This window comes from Suncus etruscus, chromosome 18 (assembly GCF_024139225.1).
Source record: "Suncus etruscus isolate mSunEtr1 chromosome 18, mSunEtr1.pri.cur, whole genome shotgun sequence".
Classification (NCBI taxonomy): Eukaryota; Metazoa; Chordata; class Mammalia; order Eulipotyphla; family Soricidae; genus Suncus; species Suncus etruscus.
Genome location: NC_064865.1, coordinates 57,376,087 through 57,382,086, shown reverse-complemented (window position 1 = coordinate 57,382,086; position 6,000 = coordinate 57,376,087).

The window sequence follows — 6,000 nt, the reverse complement described above, 5'->3', positions numbered from 1 at the left end:
AAGGCTATTGTACTGAGTGGGTGCAAATATCTAGAGCAAATGCTATCTCCACTTCAAACATGTGGTCATCTCTCTGCAACAGGAATGGCATAGGGGCTAAAGAGATAGTCCAGCGGGCAAGGTGCTTGCTCTGCATGCTGCCAAACTGGGTTTGATCCAGGACACCTCAATGATCCTCTGAGCCCACCGGGAGAGACCCCTGAGTGAAGAGACAGAAGTAAGCCTTGAGGACAGCTGGGTGTGGCTCCCCAACCCCCCCCAAAACAACAAACAAAAAAGAGATGGCATATATATTGCAAATATTAGTGCCAAAGGTATTATTTGAGATTTATTTAAAGAAAACTCAAAGGAGGAGCCGGAGCAATAGCACAGCATTAGGGCTTTTGCCTTGCCTGTGGCTGACCCAGAACAGACCAGGGTTCGATCCCCGGTGTCCAATATGGTCCCCCGAGCCAGGAGTGATTTCTGAGTGCAGAGCCAGGAGTAACCCCTGAGCGTCACCGGATGTGGCCCAAAAAACCAAAAACCAAAACCAAAACCAAAACAAAACCCTCAAAGAAATGTGTGTGTGTGTGTGTGTGTGTGTGTGTGTGTGTGTGTGTGTGTGTGTGTATCTGTCTGTTTGTCCCCAACTCATCTCTTCTGTCTCTGGGAGAACTGACAAGGAAATCTCTTTTATAGACTGGAACATCTTTGTTATATGTCAACCACACATTTGGTAAAATTGTTACCCCAGGAGTCACACAAAGTGACTATCACAAGGGCAGATGTTGGTGTCGTGTGACTCTTGGTACTCTTGAATGTACAGGAAAAGAATGGATTCTGCTGAGACAACTAACAAAGGGGTGTTTGAATAGATTTGCCTGGATAGAAGGAAGCTTGGGGGTTGTTTTCTTCATCACTCCTCTTGTATCTCTCTTCAGGATCCCCAGTTCCTTTCTCTCTCTCTCTTTCTCTCTCTCTCTGTCTTTCTCTGTCTCTCTCTGTCTCTCTGTCTATCTGTCTCCCTGTCTTTCTCTCTGTCTCTGTCTGTCTGTCTCTGTCTCTGTCTCTGTCTGTCTCTCTGTCTCTCTGTCTCTGTCTGTCTCTCTCTGTCTCTCTCTGTCTCTCTCTGTCTCTGTCTCTCTGTCTCTCTGTCTCTCTCTGTCTCTCTCTCTCTCTCTCTCTCTCTCTCTCTCTCTCTCTCTCTCTCTCTCAGATCCTGAGTGTTTGGAAGCTCCTTTCCCACCAGCTCTGCCTCACACAGCATCACACAAAGAGTTGCCTGTCCAGGCAAGAGCTTAAGCCCTCTTAGTGCTGGGGCTGATGAAAACAGCAGCTATTTGTTATCCTAGATTTCTGATCTCTTCTCAGCAGCTTCTAATCGGACCTGAACTAATGATGTGGGACCCAGTCACAGAGCTCCCAAGACCTCCTAGGGCGCTGTATGGACGCCTTATGTCCTGGTCACAGATAAGGCCACCCATGCCTGCCCCTCTTTGTCACATGAAAATAACGTTTCTTCCCTTCTAGGCTATGTGAATTTACACAGATTTTACCTTCAATTCCTCTGGATTTTATTTGTAGAACTGGAAGAATAATGTGAATAATAATATGAATGAGCCCATTAAAATTATTTGAATGCTTACATTGGATCTGGCCCAAGGTAAGCAATCATTGCTAATTCCACAATTTAGGAAATAAATTGATTTATCTCAATTCATATGTTTACTGAGAGCAGAATTATGAGCTATGTGAGCCAGAGCAATAGAACCCTGCATTCGAGTCTAGCCCCCCTGTACCAAAACCAAACACAACACAACTGCTTTCAGGATAGAATCAATCCTGGACCTCCACCATGTTATCAAATCTCTTCTAATCTCATTTTGACCTTCTTCTTAGTCTTCTCTCCCACATCCTGTAAATTTTAGACTTTAGATAAGTGGAATTCTTTTCACTCATCAAAATATACCTCTTCAGGTTTTGATTTCCTATCTTGGCAGTCAGATCTAGGGAGTGAGTCCACTTCTCCCACTTCAAATGATCTAAATAGTTACTCCCACTGAAAAGAGAGCAAATACCATTGAATCAAGTTTTACTAAACGAAGCAGTAGGTGGGAATGTTTATTATCTAAGTCAGAGATAATAGTTGAAAACCAAGCCAGGCCTGAACTGCACCAGAAGGTCTGACACAGTAGACTTAAAAAATATCCCACACTTGCCTTGCAAGCGCTAGCCAAGGAAGGACCGCGGTTCGATCCCCCGGCGTCCCATATGGTCCCCCCAAGCCAGGGGCGATTTCTGAGCACATAGCCAGGAGTAACCCCTGAGCATCAAACGGGTGTGGCCCAAAAACCAAAAAAAAAAAAAAAAAAAAAAAATATCCCACACTTGGGGCCTGAAAGATAGCACAGCAGGTAGGGTGCTTGTCTTGCATCAACAATCTCTAGCATCCCATAGGGCAGTGGTGGTGAGCAAGTTCGACAGAAAGTCAAAATTTTAAACTGTAAGAGTCAGAGAGCTGGGGCCAGGAAGGTGGCGATAGAGGTAAGGTGTCTGCCTTACAAGCGCTAGCCAAGGAACGCACCGCGGTTCGATCCCCCGGCATCCCATATGGTCCCCCCAAGCCAGGGGCGATTTCTGAGCACATAGCCAGGAGTAACCCCTGAGCGTCAAACAGGTGTGGCCCAAAAACCAAAAAAAAAAAAAAAAAAGAGTCAGAGAGCCACATCATCCAGTGACCTGCCCAAACAGACAAACACTCACACAAAAGCATATAATTTTGACAATAATATATTAAACACATATTGCATTTTGCCATTTTGAGTAAGGGTAAAAATCCTGTTCGCCACCCCTGCCATAGGGTCTTATAGAACCAGGAGTAACCCTTGAGCATTGCCAGGTAGGCCTAGTTCTCAAAAAATATATATAAACACATAAATAATAAAAATAAATGAAAATGGGCCCAGAGAGATAGCACAGCGGCGTTTGCCTTGCAAGCAGCCGATCCAGGACCAAAGGTGGTTGGTTCGAATCCCAGTGTCCCATAGGGTCCCCCGTGCCTGCCAGGAGCTATTTCTGAGCAGACAGCCAGGAGTAACCCCTGAGCAACGCCGGGTGTAGGCCCTCCCCCCAAAAAAGAAAGAAAATATCCCACATTTACAGATTCTGGACTTAAATAGAATATGTGGAAGAAATTCACACACTGTAATCCCACAAGGAAGGGTGAAGAGGGTCTGGAGCAAGGGCCACCACAGGAAATTATCCAAACCAGACTGAAGGTGAAACACATGTGACTGGGTAGCTTTCTGCCTCATCAAGCAAGCAAGAGATGCCTGCCAGACTGCAGTTTTTATTGAGAAAAGAGACCACTTCCCAGGAAGGAGAGTAAGGACAGAAGGCCTACCTTAGCCAGTCTCACTCAGGTTTACTTGAGATCTGTAAAATATGGTAAGTGGGAAAATACCTCTTTGTGGTGAAACCAAGTTGCAGATACAAAAGAAACCAGGGATGATCTGTGTTTTGGGTGAAACCCAGTAGTAAGTTGTAAGCTAACAGAATATGGTGGCAAAATCCATTGTTTCTTCCCTCCAAAATCTCCCTTTTTCTTACATTCAGGAGAAGCAAGCCTAGGTCACTCCTAGGTGACCACTGAGAAAACTCTGCCTCATTTTACCAAAATCACACCCACCAGAGTGGTTTGCATGACAGCTTTGCATCTATCATGGCAACCTATAAGCATGGCTGAATGTGAACAGGACTTCTGATGGCAGGACCACCCATTGACAGGGCCAAGAGTAGAAAAAGCATCTAAACCCATAGAAAAAAGTAAAACAAAGATAGTGTGGATATTCTCCTTTGAATACCTGCGCTTTTCTACTTTCTCCCATCCTTTAATAAACATAACTTTGGGGGCTGGAGTCACAGCACAACAGGGAGGGAGTGTGCTTGCCTTGCACACAGCTGACCTGGGTTCAATACCTGGCACCACATATGGTCCTCTGAGCCCTCTAGGAGAAATCCCTGAGCACAACCTGAGGGCTATGCCCTGAGCACCACCAGGAGCAGCCCCAAGATAAAAATAGAAATAAAATAAAAATAAGAAAAAAAATAAAAAAAGCTTACTAAACCTTCTGATATTGTATTAATGACTTTATTGGAAATACAATAATTTCCACAAATATACTTGCTACTGAGATTTCTCTTCTTTATTTTCTCTTCCATTTTATGTTTTAGCTTTTCTATTTTTCTCAGTAACTTTGCTTTTCTTTATCTTGAAACAAATGTATTATGATCAGTTATGTCAACTATGTGATGCATTTTCTTTTTTTTTTTTTTTTGGTTTTTTTTGGGCCACACCCGGTGACGCTCAGGGGTTACTCCTGGCTATGCGCTCAGAAGTCGCTCCTGGCTTGGGGGACCATATGGGACGCCGGGGGATCGAACCGCGGTCCGTCTCCTAGGCTAGCGCAGGTAAGGCAGGCACCTTACCTCGAGCGCCACCGCCCGGCCCCATGATGCATTTTCTTTAAATTAAAAAAAATTGAAATCACTACTTTAGTATGTCCCTGCCCTCAAGCATTGTTGCCTAACTATTAATTGCCTATTCCCCCCACCCCACTCAGGCCCCCTTTTATTTTCCTGAGGCAGGATTCTTAAAAAAAATTAGTTGTTTACTCAAACTTGTACAGCAAGTTTTGAGAATAAAATGAGGCCTTGCAGGCTTCCTGTTTTTGCCAATATTAATGACTTAATCCTACATAAAAAACATGCCCAATGCCCTGGTTTTAGTTCTTTTGGCTAGAAAGGAAGTAGGTTTATTCTTGGCAAGATGAGAATATCTGCCCCTAAAACCACCTCTTCATCCCAAAGAATTAGCCACAACCTTGCACACCCAGAGACTTTCATCCACTATTTCTATAACTTGAGTATTTTTACTAACTAGAAAAATGTCCTTAACATCTGTGATCCCTGTTTTAGGCCTCCTTGTGGAGAAGGTGAAGCATAGGATTAACTCTTAAATCTATCACTTAGAAGTAACAACACTGGGGAACCAGAGAGATCGTACATCAGGGAGAATCTCGCATGCAGTCAATCCCCAATATTCCCAGGAAGTGCCAGGAGTGATTCCTGAGTGCAGAGCCAGGAATAATCCCTGAGCACCTCCAGGTGTGGCACATTAAAAACACATTAAAATAAAATGATAGCACTTATACTAAGGTATGATTTATAGTTCACAAATGTTTTTCACATCAGTGGCTTTACTTTGCTTTCACAACTAGCCAATTACACATGTAAAACAGGCATTATTGCCTAAACTGAGCACTGGATAATTGGAATTCGGAAAGGAGAAGTGATTTAGGCAAAGTCTCATACTCGGGTAGATCTCAACCATAAGCTTGACCTTTTATTTAATCATTGTCTCTTTTTGTGTTTTCTTTTCTTTCTTTTTTTTTTTTTTGGGGTGGTGGTGGTTTTGAGTGGCACCCAGCAGCGCTCAGGGGTTACTCCTGACTCTACACTCAGAAATCGATTCTGGCAGGCTTGGGAGATCATATGGGAGATCATATGGGAGATCATATGGGAGATCGAACCACCATCCCCCTTCATGCAAAACAAACACCTTATCTCCATGCTATCTCTCCAGTCCCTTTTGTGTTTTCTTTTGTTTGGTTTTGTACCACACTGGGTTGCACTCAGGGCTTGCTCCTGACTACATTCAGGCATCACTCCTGGCAGGTTCAGGGGACCTATTGGGGTGCGGGGATCAAACCTAGGTCAACTATGTGCAAGGCAAATGGCTTGACTGTTTGGCCCAATGCTTAATTTCAAAATCACTGAATTCTTCACTCTAGGCTCAACATTTCATAATTAATATATTTGGAAATGTAGGAAAGTTCTGGAGAGACCATTGGTGACATGTGAAAACACATCCTCACGTGTTTTCATCTTCATGAGTTTTCATCCTCATGTGTTTTCCCCTTCGTGTGTGTGTGTGTGTGTGTGTGTGTGTGTGTGTGT